The following is a 20,001-nucleotide window of genomic DNA, read 5'->3' as shown; positions in this document are numbered from 1 at the left end:
CACCTTAGAAGTCTCCAGTGCTTTCTCTCAAACCATTTTATAGTGATTTTGGAAGTGTGTTTTGGGTCATTGTCCTGCTGGAAGACCCATGACCTCTGAGGGAGACCCAGCTTTCTCACACTGGGCCCTACATTATGCTGCAAAATTTGTTGGTAGTCTTCAGACTTCATAATGCCATGCACACGGTCAAGCAGTCCAGTGGCAGCAAAGCAACCCCAAAACATCAGGGAACCTCCGCCATGTTTGACTGTAGGGACCGTGTTCTTTTCTTTGAATGCCTTTTTTTTTTTTCCTGTACACTCTATGTTGAGGCTTTTTCCCAAAAAGCTCTACTTTTGTCTCATCTGACCAGAGAACATTCTTCCAAAACGTTTTAGGCTCTCTCAGGTAAGTTTTGGCAAACTCCAGCCTGGCTTTTTTATGTCTCGGGGTAAGAAGTGGGGTCTTCCTGGGTATCCTACCATACAGTTCCTTTTCATTCAGACGCCCACAGATAGTACAGGGCTGACACTGTCGTACCCTCAGACTGCAGGGCAGCTTGAACTTGTTTAGATGTTAGTCGAGGTTCTTTATCCACCATCCGCACAATCTTGCGTTGAAATCTCTCGTCAATTTTTCTTTTCCGTCCACATCTAGGGAGGTTAGCCACAGTGCCATGGGCTTTAAACTTCTTGATGACACTGCGCACGGAAGACACAGGAACATTCAGGTCTTTGGAGATGGACTTGTAGCCTTGAGATTGCTCATGCTTCCTCACAATTTGGTTTCTCAAGTCCTCAGACAGTTCTTTGGTCTTCTTTCTTTTCTCCATGCTCAATGTGGTACACACAAGGACACAGGACAGAGGTTGAGTCAACTTTAATCCATGTTATCTGGCTGCAAGTGTGATTTAGTTATTGCCAACACCTGTTAGGTGCCACAGGTAAGTTACAGGTGCTGTTAATTACACAAATTAGAGAAGCATCACATGATTTTTCAAACAGTGCCAATACTTTTGTCCACCCCCTTTTTTAGGTTTGGTGTGGAATTGTATCCAATTTGGCTTTAAGACAATTCTTTGTGTTTTTTCATTGAAGACAAATTAAATGAAGAGAATAATACCAAAGAATTTGTGATTGCAATCATTTTCAGGAAGAAACTGAGTATTATCTGACAGAATTGCAGGGGTGCCAATACTTTTGGCCACCACTGTATATATATCATGAAAGTACAAGCGTCCCTCTGTCTGAAGCCTCTATAGATTGCGCAAGCCCGACACGCCTGCGCAGTCTGCCTCCAGAAAGAAGAACGCATGGAGCCGTTACAGGTAAGAGGAGTGTGTATGGCGCCGAAGATCACAGTCTGTGTAGGCACTGAACGCATATTGCGATCTCTTACTTACCTGACCGAAAGGAGTGTTGCCGCGGCACCTCTCTTCTCGCAGGAGACCGGGGCAGGAGTGAAGGCGTCGGAGTCAGCGCATACCGCTATCCGGCGCCATTTTACTGAAGACATACTTGGGGATGAGGGGAGCCACGCATACCTGGACTGGCGGCGAGGGGAGCCACGCATACCTGGACTGGCGGCGAGGGGAGCCACGCATACCTGGACTGGCGGCGAGGGGAGCCACGCATACCTGGACTGGCGGCGAGGGGAGCCACGCATACCTGGACTGGTGGCGAGGGGAGCCACGCATACCTGGACTGGCGGCGAGGGGAGCCACGCATACCTGGACTGGTGGCGAGGGGAGCCACGCATACCTGGACTGGCGGCGAGGGGAGCCACGCATACCTGGACTGGCGGCGAGGGGAGCCACGCATACCTGGATTGGCGGCGAGGGGAGCCACGCATACCTGGATTGGCGGCGAGGGGAGCCACGCATACCTGGACTGGCGGCGAGGGGAGCCATGCATACCTGGATTGGCGGCGAGCGAAGCCATGCATACCTGGATTGGCGGTGAGCGGAGCCATGCATGCCTGGATTGGCGGCGCGCGGAGCCATGCACATAACCCCAAGAATCAGCCAACAACGGTTGGCTACAACCACTAGCACTTCTAGATCAAATGGTGAATGAGTAGCTGACCAAAAGAAAAACCATGTGTCACTTTATAAACTCAGGGCCATATTGACAGATATTCAATGGTTTAAGCCGTTAAATCATGATAAACCAGTGGAAAAAGAAAAAAGGGGGTAATGACCCTTATATAACCCTAAGCCTGCCCCTGCCTGACAGTGGAGGTTGGAACCCTCTTATCCTGCGCAATGGCGCCCCCACTTCTCGATGGCTGTCCCTCCTGGCCCTGTCGGTCCCTTTTACCAGTGAGGGTAGATTGAATGGAGGTGGGGCAGGATATAATAAATTTAGTGCACCAAGTAGTGATGAGCGAGCATACTCACAAATACTCGGTACTCGCCCGAGCATCTCAGTACTCGAGATGCTCGGCGAGTATTTCCAGGGTTGCTTGGCTGGAGCTCGGGTCCCTTCCCTGCATGTTTGGCGCTCTTTAGAGCACCAATCAACATGCAGGAATTGCCTGCCACTCACTGTAATGCCGCAGCTATGTTGGTTGTGGCATTACAGTGATTGGCTGGCTGCACAGCGACATCAGGTCTATATCAGACCTGGCACCGTTGAGCTCATCAGTCTACTCCGCAACCAGGCAGTGGAGGGAGAGCTGCTGCTGAGCTAGGGAGAGATTTGGTTGTGTATTAGGTAGTGTAGGGAGAAAACAAGTACATTACACATATCCATCTCAACAAACAGTCCTTCTGAGGACTAATCCATCTGCAGAGATATCAGGCAGGCAGTGTATATAGGTAGGCAGGCATTGTATATAGCAGACTGCAGTGCACATAGCACAAGAAGCTCCATTCCAGTTCTGCCTTCTGCTGCAGTTAGACATTTCTAGACAAAGGCCAAGGTCTCAGGGGCCAGGAATAATTTTTTTTGGATCTACATCCTCATTATTTGCTTAAAAAGCAATCCAGAGAACACAGTTTTTTTGCGACATTTGATGGTTGGCACGGCAGAATACAGGCAGGTCCTTTCCATATTACAGCGATAAAAATCCAACAATTTAAAACTGTTGTTTATCCGTCACACGGATCACATATAATTGCGCTGAAAATACTGCCATTTTTTTGGCCTCCATTCAAATTTTTTTTCAGTATATCAGCAAAGTTTTGGACACCGGTTTGCTGTTCTACAGGCCAGGTATTTAAAACTGTGGTTTCTCCGTCACACGGGTTACATATAACTTCGCTCCAAATTCAGCCATGTGTAGTGAACGTGGAAGACATTGTCCTCCATTTAAAATGGGCAAAAAGCGTGGCAAGGGAAAGGGAACTGGACGTGATGGTGCATGCAAAGGCCGAGGCCGTGGGCAAGCTGAAATTGTGCCACAACAAACACCCACATCTTCTCACCCAACCTTCCGGTCCCAATTCCTAGGGGACCGCAGCACACCATTATTGAACCCAGAGCAGTGTCAAAAAGTTGTTGGTTGGATAGCAGATAATGCTTCCAGTCACTTTGCCACTACCACCACCCGGCCTTCCACACGGTCAAGTCTCAGTAGCCGCGAGTCTGGACTGCATATTCCTCACCCTGATCCCCCTTCCTCCCACCATGCCAAGTGCCCAGAGACAACTGATCCCACACTTGGACACTCTGAAGAGCTGTTCACTTTTCCATTTATAGATTTGGGCCTCTCGCCCGCTCCACTTGAAGAGGGGAAAGAGGAGATCGCATGTAGCAATGCCCAAATATTTGAGCAGCCATGGTCACATGAAGGCGAAGGTGAGAAAGTGTCACAAGAGGTGGACGATGATGAGACACAATTGCCAGAAAGTCAGGAGGAGGACAAGAGTGCGGAAGTGGAAGACGAGGTGGTAGATCAGTGGTTCTCAACACCAGTCCTCAAGGCCCACCAACAGATAATGTTTTCATCATTTCATTAGTATTACACAGTTAATAATTCAACCACCTGTGCAATACTAAGGAAATCCGGAAAACATGACCTGTTGGTGGGTCTTGAAGACTGGAGTTGAGAACCACTGTGGTAGATGATACAGTAACTGACCTGACCTGGCAGGAGGAAATGCAGAGCGAGAACAGCAGCACACTCCAACAGGCAGGAAGAAGCAGTGTGGTGGCCTCAGACAGAAAGCAGACAACCGTTCCCCGAAACACCAACACAAAGGAAGTTGCTAGTACAACTGCTAGGTCTTCCTGAGTCTGGTTGTTTTTTAAAGACTCTGCCGATAACCCCAAAAAGGCTATTTGCACCACCTGCCAGGCCAGCATCAGCAGGGGAGGATAAACTAGCAGCCTGACCACTACCAGCATGATCAGGCACATGGCAGCAAAGACCCTACTTTATGGGCCGAACCGCAGGGTCCAGGAATAGTGTCTGCGGGTGGCACCACTGCTTCTTCCACTGTTGTGCATGCAAGCCATTCCCCTGTCCATGGTGCATGCGAAGATGCCTCCTGCCCTGCACCTGTCGTTGCACACTCAAGTAGCAGCATCAGGAAGCACATCCACGTCCTTGTCCCAGCGCAGCGTTCAGTTGTCCATACCCCAGTCCTTGGAACGCAAGCGCAAATACGCTGCCAAAGCCCTACAGGCCACACTACTAAATTCCCACATTTCACGACTGCTTGCGCTTGAAATGTTGCCTTTTAGGCTCGTGGAGACGGAAGAAGTCCGCAACCTGATGGCGGCGGCTGTCCCTCGGTACTAGCTCCCCAGCCGCCATTTCTCCCGGTGTGCGGTCCCTGCATTAAACAAGCATGTGTCCCAAAACATTAGCCGTGCCCTCAACAATGTAGTTACCGGGAAAGTCCATCTAACCACGGACAAGTGGACAAGTGCTTGTGGGCAGGGACGGTACATCTCGCTGATGGCACACTGGGTTAACATAGTGGAAACCGGGACCCAGTCGGACCTTGGGACGGAACACGTCCTCCAGACGCAAAGGATTGCGGGCCATAGGTCAATCAGGGTTGCCCCCACAGTCTACAGCTCCTGCACCTCATCCTCCTCTTCAGCCGCTATCTCCGAAATGACCACAACAGTCACAAGCTGGAAGCACTGCAGCACTGCCTCGGCCAAGCAGCAACAGGCTGTGCTGAAGCTAATATCCCTATGTGACAAACCGCACAAAGCTGAAGAGTTGTGGACAGCTCTGAAAGAGCAGGCAGATCTGTGGCTCACACCGCTGAACCTACAGCCAGGCATGGTCGTGTGTGACAATGGCCGGAACCTGGTGGCGGCTCTGAGGCGAGGCGAGGCGAGCTCACACACGTACCATGCCTGGCCCATGTGCTTAACCTCGTGGTTCAGCGGTTTCTCAAATCCTACCCGAAGCTGCCGGATCTGCTTGTTAAAGTTGCTTGTTAAAGTACGCCACCTGTGTGCCCATTTTACAAAACCACCTACAGCTTCCACCGCCCTTGCCGTGTTTTAGCAGCGTTTGCAGCTTCTGGCTCACAGACTGGAGTGTGATGTCCCCACACGTTGGAACTCTACACTGCAGATGTTGGGAAGGATTTATGAGCAGAAGAGGGCAGTTGCTGAGGTCCAGCATCAACAAGGCCATCGGTATTTAGTTCAGACTCCACACAAGACCTCAGGAGTGGACATGGATGTCAGGCATATGTACCATCCTCCAAAACTTTGAGGAATCCACCAAGATGGTGAGCGGCGATGACGCCATAATTAGTACCACCATCCCGCTTCTCTGTCTTCTGAAACGCTCTCTGCTCACAATCAAAAAGGATGCATTGCAGGCGGAGCACGATGAGATGGAGCAAGGAACCATACAGGGTAATTACACACAGCCCAGACTCCTCTCATCCCAATGTGAATTGGGTGACAATGAGGAAGAGGAGGAGGGAAAACAGGAGCTAGGTTAATGCGCTATAGACGGTAATACCTGCACAACTGTCGTACCGTGTGTTCAGGGTGGATGGCCTGAAAACAGAGAGGAGGAGGAGACCATGGTCAGTCGTCCTCTTGGTGAGGACACGGAAGTCTTGCCTGTTAGCAGTCTGGAACACATGGCTGAGTTTGTTACGCTGCATTTCCCATGACCCTCGCATTCTCAAAATTTTGGGTGACAGTCATTACTGGTTGGTGACACTTCTAGACCCACGCTACAAGGAGAACTTTATATCGCTTATTGCTGAGGCGCAAAGCTCTTCAAAAATGGGGCAGTACCAGAAGGCCCTTGTTGCGGAATTATTAAAAAATTCCCATCTGAAAACGCTGGTGGCAGAGGTCACAGTTTGTTGGACAACCAAGGAGTACAGGCGAGAGAGACACAACTTCAATAAAGCAGAGGCAGGGGAACACTGTCAAAGTTCTGGGAGAATTTTCTCAGCCCCTCCGATCGCACAGGCCCTGAGGCTCGGGGTACTCTCACAAGGAGTGCAAAGTTTGGGAAGATGCTGAGGGAGTACCTTGCCGACCGTACCAACGTCCTAAGTGATTCCTCTGTGCCTTTTAATTATTGGGTATCCAAGCTGGATATGTGGAATGAACTAGCTCTCTACGCCTTGGAGGTCCTGGCCTGCCCTGCCGCTAGCGTTTTATTAGAGCGGATTTTTAGTGCCGCTGGTGGAATTATAACTGATAAGCGCATCCGCCTGTCAACTGAAAATGCTGACAGTCTCACTCTTATAAAAATGAACAAGGGCTGGATTGGGCCAGACTTCTCAACACCACCAAATGATAGCAGCGTAACAAACTCAAATCCAGTTTCTTTTTTCGGGAGGTGTATTCCCATGCACCTCTTCACACCCACACATGGGTATATACTTCCTGATTTTGGCCATTTGCTCTTGTCCTCCCCCTTCTCCTCATGCTCCACCACCATATCACCAGGGTGACCGTGGTCCATGATGCAACACCCACCTAATTATTTTAAAGAGTGTTTATGATGCCCATAAAAAAAAATGTTTATACAGTATGTTTGTGTATACCGCCCAGGGTTAAATGTTTGTCAGCCCATACTCTTAGTGCATGGGCATTACAAGTATAAGAGATTCGCTCCTTTCTAATGAGAACATTTTATAAGAGGCCCTCCTCCACGTCTCTTCCAAGGGGCATTGGAGTGCCTCCAAATTCTTGGCAACCCATGCATTCACTGCATAGGCAAACACAATGGGAGACCCACTTCCTAATAATGGGAAATACAAGTAAGTCCCATAGGCATATTGAGGTACAAATAATTAGATCATCATAGATCATTAATGCATGTAAAGAAATCTAGAACACTCCTAAATGAATATTTGAGAAGAGGAGGAGAAAAGGGAGTGTGTATAAAATATAATTTTTTTATTAAATACTGGTTAAAAACATTCTTACAAATAACCAGGACAGGCAAAATAGCAACAAGCAAAAACCCTGGGGTAGGGAACACACATCCAACATGCAAGTATAGAAGGTATTATATTACGACTGACAGGACAGATTGTATACATGTCAAGATTCCACCTATGTCACACACGTGTAAACGAAAGTATGTCAGAAAAACCACCACCAAATAATTCAATAAAAAGAAACCTTACCCATGTGGCTGGTGTAGCCCCCCCCCCCACCCCCCAGGGAATGCACAAGCAGAAAGTGCAGAGCCCTACGTACACACGTTTCGCGTGTTAACTACACGCTTTCTCAAGGGTAAGTAATGTTCCTAATAATGGGAACATTGTTTTCAGGAGGCCTTCCTCTAATGCTCTTCAATTGGGCATTGGGGTGCGTCCAAATTTTGGGCAGCCTTGCCACTCTCTGCATACGCAATAACCGTATAAGAGACCCACTCTTTAGTAATGGGAACAAGAAAACATAGCCGGCTGATGGCTCTTTAAGAATAGTGAGGGCCGACTGCTGGCCCTTTAAGAATAGTAAAGGCCACCTAATGGCCCTATAAAAATAGGTTGTGTGACTTTCAATAACATTAAGTGTGAACATAGCCCAAGGTGTGGAGGAGTATTTGTTTTTGGTTTTATTTATTTTGCTTTATATACAAGTCATTACCCTGGAAAGGATGTTCCTTAACATATTTTCCAGGAAAATCCATTTTGGTTTAGTTTTTGTATGCTTTATTATAAGTGTCGTAATACCTCTGACAAGGTTGTTGACAGAAGTGACCTTGGAGTCAGAAATGCTTCCAGGGGTCTTCCCCATGCTGTTCCCATGTAATCTGAGCACTGTTTCTATCGATTTGGGCAATTTTTAGGCCCTCTGCAGACCGCTGGGGGAAGCCGCCTGAAAAATGCTCGAGTTTCCCATAGACTTACATTGGGCTCGTTGCTCGGGTCGAGCACCCGAGTATGCCAATGTGCTAGACCCGAGAATCGAGCACCCGAGCATTTTAGTGCTCGCCCATCACTAGCTCCAAGTGGTCAGACATCATGGCTACGGAAATATGATAGAGTAGCATAAATAGACTTTTATAAAAACAAACAAAGATAGGTCACATTTACTAGGGTGTCAGAGTCACACATCTCTAGTTATGGGAGTATATTCAATCCACAGAACCTGTTAGAAACTCAACGCATTTCTCCTCTCTATGAGCAGCTGCTGAGATGGTGAAGATGGCGGCTGCTGAACTAGCTGCTGCTCACTTTCAGACTCCATAATAGAGAAAAAAGTAGCTGGGAAGCCTGGAACAACAGAGCTTAGGTGCTTAAATAGCAGCACCTACTGCACTTTTTTTTTTCGATCACATTCCCTTAACATCAGGTGCGACTACCCCGTGGGTGCACCACCTGCTGGCCATAGCGGTTAATGCCCCACTCTCTCGGCATCTGAATACACGTGGCCGGAACTTCCTGGTCCAGTCACGTGATCGCCGAGGAAGGCATTGAGGTCATCAAGCCAAGCTTCAGGCCACACGGAGAAACCGGAAGCGCAACCCCGCCAAATCCTGTGCCACCAAAGCCACAACTTCCCACAGGGAGGCCGCGCCTGGCGTCAGAATGATGCTGGGGCATTAAGGCAGGGGTGCCGCTTTCATCAGGTGCCGGAACGATGATATGGCTGTCAACCCCAGACTGGGACGCAGCCCCTGCCGCCATCCAGCAATGCAGGCCTTCCATCCTTAACAGAATGATGAAGGGGCTGCCACCCGGCGCAATATAGGGGCAGCCCACCCCAGGCAGAGGTGCCGCTCCCCCTTCCACCAGGAAGATGATGGGGCTGCCACCCCAGACAGGAGCGCAACTTCCGCCGCCATCTAGCGACAGTACAATGCTGGCGCCGGCATCCCTAGACAGGGGCGCCGCCGCACAGATGACGCTGGAGCTGCCGACCCCAGAAAAGGGCGCCGCTCAACAGCTCTTCCTTCAATATCCAGGCACCTTCAACAGGTAAGCCTGTCACAGGTAACCCTCCATCAAGGACAGGAAACCAAACTGAGGCGAGAGAGAGGTGCCGCCCTTTTTAAGCCTACAGTTTTCCTGTCCTTGATGGGCAGATCCCCTCTCTCGTGGTGATGTCATGGTCGACCGATAAATAGGAATTTAAATCGAACCTGTCACCAGGTTTGCTCCATATGAGGTACGGCCACCACCTTTCAGTCCTCATATACAGCATACTAATATGCTGTGTATATGCCCCCGATCGGGCCCACAACAAAAGAAAAAACACATACTCACCTGTGGGGCAGTCCAGTCCGTGGGGCATTGCTGGTCCTGATCCAGTGCCTCCCTTCTTGCCTTGAATGGAGGACGCGTCCCTAAGTCATCCACACAGGGTTCCGGGCATCACGCTCCTGTGCAGGCGTACTTCTGTGTCCTGTTGGGGGGAGCAAAATACTGCACTGCACATGGGCCAGGAAAGGACAAAGGGCCACCGCGCATGCACACTGCAGTACTTTACTCTGCCCTAGTCGGGGCAGAGAAGTACATCTATGCAATTCCGGGGAACACTGTGTGGATGACGTAGGGATGCCTCATCCACGTGAAGCAAAAAAAAAAAAAAAACGGAATCGAAAGGGAGGGGCCAGACAAGAACCAGTGACGCCCCACTCAGACTGGACTGCCCCGCAGGCGAGTATAATAAAAAGGGTTTCTCCTTTGTTGAAGGCCGGATCGGGGGCATACACACAGCATATTAGTATGCTGGATATGGGGGCTGAAAGGTGGCGGCCGTACCTCATATGGGGCAAACCTGGTAACAGGTTCCCTTTAAATGTTTTACCTAGATTCCTTGATAGGGCGTTGATCTAGGGAACTAGTCTGATTGCTGTATGCGGAGTCAGGAAGGAATTTTTTTTCCCAATGTGAAGCTTAGTGTTTGCCACATGGAGGTTTTTTTGCCTTCTTCTGGATCAACATGTTAGGCTATGGGTTTAACTAGATGGACTTAGTCTTCCTTCAACCTTAAAACCTACACTGCTCAAAAAAATAAAGGGAACACTCAAATTACACATCCTAGATCTGAATTAATTAAATATTCTCATTGAATACTTTGTTCTGTGCAAAGTTGAATGTGCTGACAACAAAATCACACAAAAATCATCAATGGAAATCAAATTTATTAACCAATGGAGGGCTGGATTTGGAGTCACCCCCAAACTTAAAGAGAAAAAACACACTACAGGCTGATCCAACTTTGAAGTAATGTCCTTAAGGCTATGTGCCCACGATGCAGAAATGCTCCGGATTTTTTCCTGAGCGTCTCTGCATCTCCCTGGCAGAAAAAACACATGCGGATTGTACATGTGGATTGTGCATGCGTTTTTCCTGCCAGGGACAAGCGGATGTGAAGCGTTCTTCACATGCATTTCCGCATGCGGGTTGACAAGCGCCTTCCAAACGATTTTAGCATCACTTGGAAAGTGCTTGATAACTTGGTCACACTATATAAATCCATGCAAACGGCATGGATTTATATACTGTGACCTTAAAGAATGGTTAAAAATAAATCTATACTTACCTTCTGATGGCCCCCGGAGTCTTGCTTCGCTCCGCCCTGGCTGCCGGCAGATCGCGGTACACTAAAGGACCTGCCGTCACATGACTATGACATCAGCGCAGGTCATTCAGTCCACCGCGATCTGCCGGCAAGGGAGGAGGAGCGCAGCGGAGGCCGTCAGAAGGTAAATATAACATTTGTTTTTTATTTTATTCTTTTTTTTTACAGGTTCTATGGTACCCGGGTCCGGAGGAGAGTCTCTTGTCCTCTAGACCCGGGTACCATCTGCACACTGAAACGCGTGGAATGCGCATCTACATATGCAGCGATGCGTAATCCATGCGGTCTAATGCAAGTCAATGGCGGCGAAAACGCAGCACTTCCGCAAAATAATTGGTAGTGCTGCGTTTTTTTCCGCAATGATAATCCGTAGCGGAAATTTCCGCAGCATGTGGACAGCACATGCGGATTATCATTGGGGACCATGGCAGGCCTTCTACCATGCGTTTTTTAAGCGTTTCTGCAGCGTTTTTGCCGCTGCGGAAACGCTTAAAAAACGCATCATGGGCACACAGCCTAAAACAAGTCAAAATGAGGCTCAGTATTGTGTGTGGCCTCCACGTGCCTGTATGACCTCCTTACAACGCCTGGGCATGCTCCTGATGAGGTTGCGGATGGTCTCCTGTGGGATCTCCTCCATGATAGCACATCAATGCGAGACAGTTTGCTGTGTCTGTCAGCGTAGTGTCCAGAGGCTGGAGGCGCTACCAGGAGACAGGCCAGTACACCAGGAGATGTGAAGGGGGCCGTAGGAGGGCAACAACCCAGCAGCAGGACCGCTACCTCCACCTTTGTGCAAGGAGGAACAGGAGGAGCACTGCCAGAGCCCTGCAAAATGATCTCCAGCAGGCCACAAATGTGCATGTGTCTGCACAAACGGTTAGAAACCGACTCCATGAGGGTGGTATGAGGACCCGACGTCCACAGATGGGGGTTGTACTGACAGCCCAAAACCGTGCAGGACGCTTGGCATTTGCCACAGAACACCAGGATTGGCAAAGTCACCACTGGCGCCCTGTGCTCTTCACAGATGAAAGCAGTTTCACACTGAGTACAAGTGACAGAGTCTGGAGACTCCGTGGATAGCGATCTGCTGCCTGCAACATCCTTCAGCATGACCGGTTTGGCAGTGGGTCAGTAATGGTGTAGGGTGGCATTTCTTTGGAGGGCCACAGAGCCCTCCATGTGCTCGCCAGAGGTAGCCTGACTGCCATTAGGTACCGAGATGAGATCCTCAGAGCCCTTGTGAGACCATATGCTGGTGCGGTTGGCCCTGGGTTCCTCCTAATGCAGGACAATGCCAGACCTCATGTGGCTGGAGTGTGTCAGCAGTTCCTGCAAGATGAAGGCATTGAAGCTATGGACTGGCCCGCCCGTTCCCCAGGCCTGAATCCGATTGAGCACATCTGGGACATCATGTCTCGCTCCATCCACCAACGTCACGTTGCACCACAGACTGTCCAGGAGTTGGCGGATGCTTTAGTCCAGGTCTGGGAGGAAATCCCACAGGAGACCATCCGCAACCTCATCAGGAGCATGCCCAGGCGTTGTAGGGAGGTCATACAGGCACATGGAGGCCACACACAATACTGAGCCTCACTTGTTTTAAGGACATTACATCAAAGTTGGATCAGCCTGTAGTGTGTTTTTCCACTCCATTGGAAAAAAAAAAAAGAAGAATAAGAAAGGTAAAAAATGTAGATTATACTTACCTTCTGATGTCCTCCCGGTGTTTTCTCCCCTCTGTCTGGTCTGCTGTATGGGTTGCAGTGCTGTGAAGGACCTGCCATGTCATCATTGAGTCATGTGACCTGTCACGACTCAATAACGTCACCGCAGGTCCTTCACACCACCGCGAGCCGCCCAAGACACCGGACGCAGCGGAGAAAACACAGGGAGGACATCGGAAGGTAAGTATAATCTACATTTTTTACCTTTCTTATTCTTCTTCTTCTTTTTTTTTTTTAACTATTACTGGGTCACACTACAGAAATCCATGCCGTTTGCATGGATTTATATAGTGTGACCAAGTTGTCAAGCACTTTTCCCAAGTGATGCTAAAAGTCACTTGGAAAAGCGCTTGACAACACGCATGCAAAAACGCTTGACAACGCTTCTACCTGGCAGGAAAAACGCATGTAAAATCCGCATGCATTTTTACTGCCAGGGAGAAGCGGAAAAAATATGCAGCATTTCTGCATCGTGGGCATATAGCGTAAGAGGCTATAAGTTTGGGTAGAGACCACGGTCAGCCAAGGACTTGTGTTCTGTACAACTTTTAGGGCATTTACTTTTTTTTTTTAAAGCAGCTGGATACAAAACTTTTTGTTGTGGTCACTAGAAAAGATTTGCTTTGATTCCAGGGCTCAGCTCACGTCTTCACTGTGACTTCAGTTTATGACTAGAAAGCTCTGCCAGGTCCGACGTATGGTATCCCACAACATAGAAGTGATGTGTGCTCTATGCATATTATTTCCTTCCATTTCTCCCCTGGCTCATTTGTTGTTAAAGAAGCTGTCCACTACTTTTCCACTGATGCCCTATTTGTAGGATAGGGCATCAATGTATGATCGGCAGGGGTCCCGCACGCAGCACCCCCGCCGATCAGCCGTTATCGCTGCCAGCGGCAGGTGGAAGTGCTCACCTGTGGGGCTCCGCTGTCAAGTGGTAGTGGCCGCCGCAGTGTACTGCACAGGTGGATGTGCAGTACACCGCGGCGGCCACTACCACTTGACGGCGAAGCCCCGCAGGTGAGCACTTCCGGTCGGCGGCACCGATACCAGCTGATTGGGCCACGTGCGGGACCTCTGCCGATCAAAGGATAATGCATCAATGTAAAAGTAGTGGACAGCAAGTTTAAATGGGTTGTTCACTTGCAGGAAAGTGGGCCCCAAACTCTATAAAATACGTAAAAAAAAACAAAAAAAAAAATCAGCAGGTGCTCACCCTTCATGGGTCCGCACCAGCTCCCCATACCAAAGGTGACATCACATTAAGAGAGTGTTTCTCGCTGCAGCCAATCATTGAGCTCAGAGGCTGGCTGCAGTTTACTCGATCCACCACTAAGCTCAGTCATTGGTTGCAGCAGTGATGTGCGAGTAAAAATGGTAAAAAAGAAAAAAAACATTATACTCACCTTCCAAAGGCCCCCGGTCTCCTTCTCCGGTGTCTTCGACGGCTCACGGTGGTGTAAAAGGACCTTCCATGATGTCATTTAGTCATGTGACAGGTCATGCGACCACCAATGTCAGCGGTCGCGTGACCAAGTCACATGACTAAATGACATCATAGAAGGTCCTTTTACACCACCGCGAGCCACCAGGGAGACAGGATGCACCGTACCGGAGACCGGGGGACATCAGAAGTCGAGTATAATGTATATTTTTTATTTTAAATTATTATTTTATTCTTTTTTTTTACAGGTACTATGGTACCCGGGTCCGGAGGAGAGTCTCCTCTTCTCCAGACCCGGGTACCATCCGCACATTGACTCGCTTAATATCTGCATGTGCACGTGTAGTCATGCGGATATTATGCGGTCCAATGCAAGTCAATGGCAGCAAAAATGCCACGATTATGCAAAATAATTGGTAGTGCTGTGGATTTTTCCGCAATGATAATCCGCAGCAGAAATTTCCGCAGCATGTGCACAGCACACGCGGATTATCATTGGGGACCATGGCAGGCCTTCTACCATGCGTTTTTTAAGTGTTTAAGGCTATGTGCCCACGTTGCGGACCTGAAGCATATTTTTTACGCTTCTCCCTGGCGGGAAAATCGCATGCGGATATTACATGCGGTTTTCCCGCCAGGTAGAAGCGTTTGTGAGGCGTCTTTGCATGCATTTCCGCATGCGGGTTATCAAGCACTTCTCCAAGCATCACTTGGAAAAGTGCTTGACAACTTGTTCAGAATGGTAAAAAATAAAAAAATAAACTTTATACTCACCTTCCGATGCATTCTCTGCCCCGTCCGGAGGCTTGAGCGGCTCACGCTGTTGTGTGCAGGACCTGCGGTGACGTCATTGAGTCATGTGGTGGGTCACATGACTCAATGACGTGGCAGGTCCTTCAGACAACAGCGCGACGGAGGGAAAACATCAGAAGATAAGTATAAACTTTATTTTATTCTTTTTTTTACAGGTTCTTTGGTACCCAGGTCTGGAGGAGAGTCTCCTCTCCTCCAGACTTGGGTACCATCCGCACATTGATTCCGCAGCGCTTCCGCAAAATTAATGAACATGCTGCGGATTTTTGACTGCAGCATATACGCTGCGGAAAAATCCGCAGCATGGGCATTGACATTGCGGAATGCCATTGGGGACCATGGGGTGCGGATCTAGATGCGTTTTTCAAGCGTTTACGCTGCGGAAATTCCGCAGCATATACGCTTGCAAAACGCTACGTGGGCACACAGCCTTATTCCGCTGCGGAAATGCTTAAAAAACGCATCGTGGGCACACAGCCTTAGGCTATGTGCCCACGTTGCATTTATGAAGCAGAAAATTTCTGCTGCATAAATGCAAGTCCTCTCCCGGAAAAACGCATGCGGAATTCCGCACGCGTTTATCACGCGTTTTCCACATGCGGAATTGCCTTGCGTTTTTTATGCATTGGACTAAGGCAATTCCGCTTGCGGAAAAGCAAAATTAAATGACATGCTGCGGATTTTTGAACGCGGCATAAACGCTGCGGAAAAATCCGCATGTGCATAGAAGTTGCGGAATCCCATTGGGGACCATGGGGTGCGGATATACATGCGTTTTTCAAGCATTTACGCTGCGGAAATTCCGCAGCATATACGCTTGAAAAATGCTACGTGGGCACACAGCCTAATTAAGGCTTTTCTATGCATTGCTTTCACCCCAAAATGCATTCAATAAAATGGGAAAACACACTTCACATAACTCAATAGGAATGACCACTGCATCTGGACAAACATCTCAGAAAAGATTAATGGGGTAAAACAACTTTACTGAGCGTTCTCTAGTCAGACGCTGACAGTCGGTCTCCACAGTGTGGTGTATAGTTCGCGCTGGGCATAGTCCGCGCTGGGCATAGTCCGCGCTGGGTATAGTCCGTGCAGGGTATAGTCCGTGCAGGGTATAGTCCGCGCTGGGTATAGTCCGCGCTGGGCATAGTCCGCGCTGGGCATAGTCCGCGCTGGGCATAGTCCGTGCAGGGTATAGTCCGCGCTGGGTATAGTCCGCGCTGGGTATAGTCCGCGCTGGGTATAGTCCGTGCAGGGTATAGTCCGCGCTGGGTATAGTCCGCGCTGGGTATAGTCCGCGCTGGGTATAGTCCGTGCAGGGTATACTCCGCGCTGGGTATAGTCCGCGCTGGGCATAGTCCGTGCAGGGTATACTCCGCGCTGGGTATAGTCCGCGCTGGGCATAGTCCGCGCTGGGCATAGTCCGCGCTGGGTATAGTCCGCGCTGGGCATAGTCCGTGCAGGGTATAGTCCGCGCTGGGCATAGTCCGCGCTGGGTATAGTCCGCGCTGGGTATAGTCCGCGCTGGGCATAGTCCGTGCAGGGTATACTCCGCGCTGGGTATAGTCCGCGCTGGGTATAGTCCGTGCAGGGTATACTCCGCGCTGGGCATAGTCCGCGCTGGGTATAGTCCGCGCTGGGCATAGTCCGCGCTGGGTATAGTCCGCGCTGGGTATAGTCCGCGCTGGGCATAGTCCGCGCTGGGTATAGTCCGCGCTGGGCATAGTCCGTGCAGGGTATACTCCGCGCTGGGTATAGTCCGCGCTGGGTATAGTCCGCGCTGGGCATAGTCCGCGCTGGGTATAGTCCGCGCTGGGCATAGTCCGTGCAGGGTATAGTCCGCGCTGGGCATAGTCCGTGCAGGGTATAGTCCGCGCTGGGTATAGGCCGCGCTGGGCATAGTCCGCGCTGGGTATAGTCCGTGCTGTGTCACGGCGTACACGCTCCTTACCTAGGATCCAGCGCAGCGGTGACCGTCACTGAGCGCTGCCGCTTCCCATGCAACCTGCACACGTGCGGACTGAGCACCCAGCTCAGGAGGCGGAAGTCACAGGGAGGAGCCAAAGCGCTCACGTGACGGGCAGCGCCGGGCGGAGGTGGCTACCGCATCTCCGCCATTTCGCCGAGGGCATCGGGATCGGTTGCGTCAGGATCGGAGGTGATTTGTGTGCTCCTCATTTTTACAACTCCACTCTAGACGCTTCACTGCTGAGGAGACCAGATCGGAGTTACTGGAGTGAGGGCTACAGTAATCCCCTCCGATGTAGACAGTTCAGCACTGCCACCACTAGATGGAGCTGATCCCAGGATCCTCATAGACCCCATTCTTGTCTGCTCATCTGGATTGTTAGTGCTTTTTTTATGGAATTACTCATGTTTTTATGTTTTTTTTATGGAGCAAACGTCACAGGTCAGATAGGATTTTTTTTACACTCATAGTTTATGTATTTTTACACTGTTATATATTATGTAATTGAGAAAAAGTCTTTTTTTTCCTGATCAATAAAAATAAAATTTTTATTGTTGTGTTTTTGTAATATAATAAATTACACTAAGCAACGATTGTTCAGATTTTACCAGTATGTGTCCACCAGTCCTGTCTGCAGCACCAACATTGTGAAGAGTGGGCAGAGCTCCGCGGGGAGAGGCGTAAAAGAGCGCCCCCGACTGTCACCATAATGTACAACACAGAAGTGACAAATTATTAGTCTGTGGTGCAACGTGACGTTGGTGAATGGAGCGAGACATGATGTCCCAGATGTGCTCAATCGGATTCAGGTCTGGGGAACGGGCGGGCCAGTCCATAGCTTCAATGCCTTCATCTTGCAGGAACTGCTGACACACTCCAGCCACATGAGGTCTGGCATTGTCCTGTATTAGGAGGAACCCGGGGCCAACCGCACCAGCATATGGTCTCACTATGGGTCTGAGGATCTCATCTCGGTACCTAATGGCAGTCAGGCTACCTGTGGCGAGCACACGGAGGGATGTGCGGCCCTCCAAAGAAATGCCACCCCACACCATTACTGACTCACTGCCAAACCGGTTATGCTGAAGGATGGTACAGGCAGCAGATCGCTCTCCACGGCGTCTCCAGACTCTGTCACGTCTGTCACATGTGCTCAGTGTGAACCTGCTTTCATTTGTGGAAAGCACAGAGCGCCAGTTGGCGACTTTGCCAATCCTGGTGTTCTGTGGCAAATGCCAAGCGTCCTGCACGGTGTTGGGCTGTGAGCACAACCCCCATCTGTGGACGTCGGGCCCTCATACCACCCTCATGGAGTCGGTTTCTAACCGTTTGTGCAGACACATGCACATTTGTGGCCTGCTGGAGGTCATTTTGCTGGGCTCTGGCAGTGCTCCTCCTGTTCCTCCTTGCACAAAGGTGGAGGTAGCGGTCCTGCTGCTGGGTTGTTGCCCTCCTATGGCCCCCTCCACATCCCCTGGTAGCGCATCCAGCCTCTAAACACTACGCTGACAGACACAATAAACCTTGCCACAGCTGGCATTGATGTGTCATCCTGGATGAGCTGCACTACCTGAGCAACTTCTGTGGGTTGTAGAGTCCGTCTCATGCTACCACGAGTGTGAAAGCACAACCAACATTAAAAGTGACCAAAACATCAGCCAGAAAGCATTGATACTGAGATGTGGTCTGTGGTCCCCACCTGCAGAACCACTCCTTTATTGAGGGTGTCTTGATAATTGGCAATAATTTCCATCAATTGTCTATTCCTTTTGCACAACAGCATGTGAAATTGATTGTCAATCAGTGTTGCTTCCTAAGTGGACAGTTTGATTTCACAGAAGTTTGATTTACTTGGAGTTATATTCTGTTGTTTAAGTGTTCCCTTTATTTTTTTGAGCAGTGTATATACAGTACAGACCAAAAGTTTGGACACACCTCATTTAAAGATTTTTCTGTATTTTCATGACTATGAAAATTGTACATTCACACTGAAGGCATCAAAACTATGAATTAACACATGTGGAATTATATACTTAACAAAAAAAGTGTGAAACAACTGAAAATATGTCTTATATTCTAGGTTCTTCAAAGTAGCCACCTTTTGCTTTGATGACTGCTTTGCACACTCTTGGCATTCTCTTGATGAGCTTCAAGAGGTAGTCACCGGAAATGGTTTTCACTTCACAGGTGTGCCCTGTCAGGTTTAATAAGTGGGATTTCTTGCCTTATAAATGGGGTTGGGACCATCAGTTGTGTTGTGCAGAAGTCAGGTGGATACACAGCTGATAGTCCTACTGAATAGACTGTTAGAATTTGTATTATGGCAAGAAAAAAGCAGCTAAGTAAAGAAAAACGAGTGGCCATCATTACTTTAAGAAATGAAGGTCAGTCAGTCCGAAAAATTGGGAAAACTTTGAAAGTGTCCCCAAGTGCAGTTGCAAAAACCATCAAGCGCTACAAAGAAACTGGCTCACATGTGGACCTCCCCTGGAAAGGAAGACCAAGAGTCACCTCTGCTTCTGAGGATAAGTTTATCCGAGTCACCAGACTCAGAAATCGCAGGTTAACAGCAGCTCAGATTAGAGACCAAGTCAATGCCACACAGAGTTCTAGCAGCAGACACATCTCTACAACAACTGTTAAGTGGAGACTGTGCAGCAGGCCCTCATGGTAAAATAGCTGCTAGGAAACCACTGCTAAGGACAGGTAACAAGCAGAAGAGACTTGTTTGGGCTAAAGAACACAAGGAATGGACATTAGACCAGTGGAAATCTGTGCTTTGGTCTGATGAGTCCAAATTTGAGATCTTTGGTTCCAACCACAGTGTCTTTGTGCGACGCAGAAAAGGTGAACGGATGGACTCTACATGCCTGGTTCCCACCGTGAAGCATGGAGGAGGAGGTGTGATGGTGTGGGGGTGCTTTTCTGGTGACACTGTTGTGGATTTATTCAAAATTGAAGGCATACTGAACCACCATGGCTACCACAGCATCTTGCAGCGGCATGCTATTCCATCCGGTTTGCGTTTAGTTGGACCATCATTTATTTTTCAACAGGACAATGACCCCAAACACACCT

At 49.3% G+C, this 20,001-nt stretch overlaps 1 protein-coding gene across 1 annotated transcript in view; it reads right to left on the bottom strand.

Moving 5' to 3' along the window:
- Positions 1 to 17,019, bottom strand: part of URB2 (URB2 ribosome biogenesis homolog) — a 128,463-nt gene extending 111,444 nt beyond the window's left edge. The window contains exon 1 of the mRNA XM_073686120.1: positions 16,906 to 17,019. The gene's annotated coding sequence lies outside the window, so the exon portion shown is untranslated. The remainder of the gene's footprint in view (positions 1 to 16,905) is intronic.
- Between the last annotated feature and the right edge of the window lie 2,982 nt (positions 17,020 to 20,001).

Source organism: Phyllobates terribilis, unplaced genomic scaffold, assembly GCF_046119375.1.
Source record: "Phyllobates terribilis strain yellow unplaced genomic scaffold, ASM4611937v1 Scaffold_5__5_contigs__length_657084704, whole genome shotgun sequence".
NCBI classification, from domain to species: domain Eukaryota; kingdom Metazoa; phylum Chordata; class Amphibia; order Anura; family Dendrobatidae; genus Phyllobates; species Phyllobates terribilis.
The sequence above is the reverse complement of the archived record's forward strand: the minus strand, read 5'-3'. Positions and strand labels throughout refer to the sequence as shown.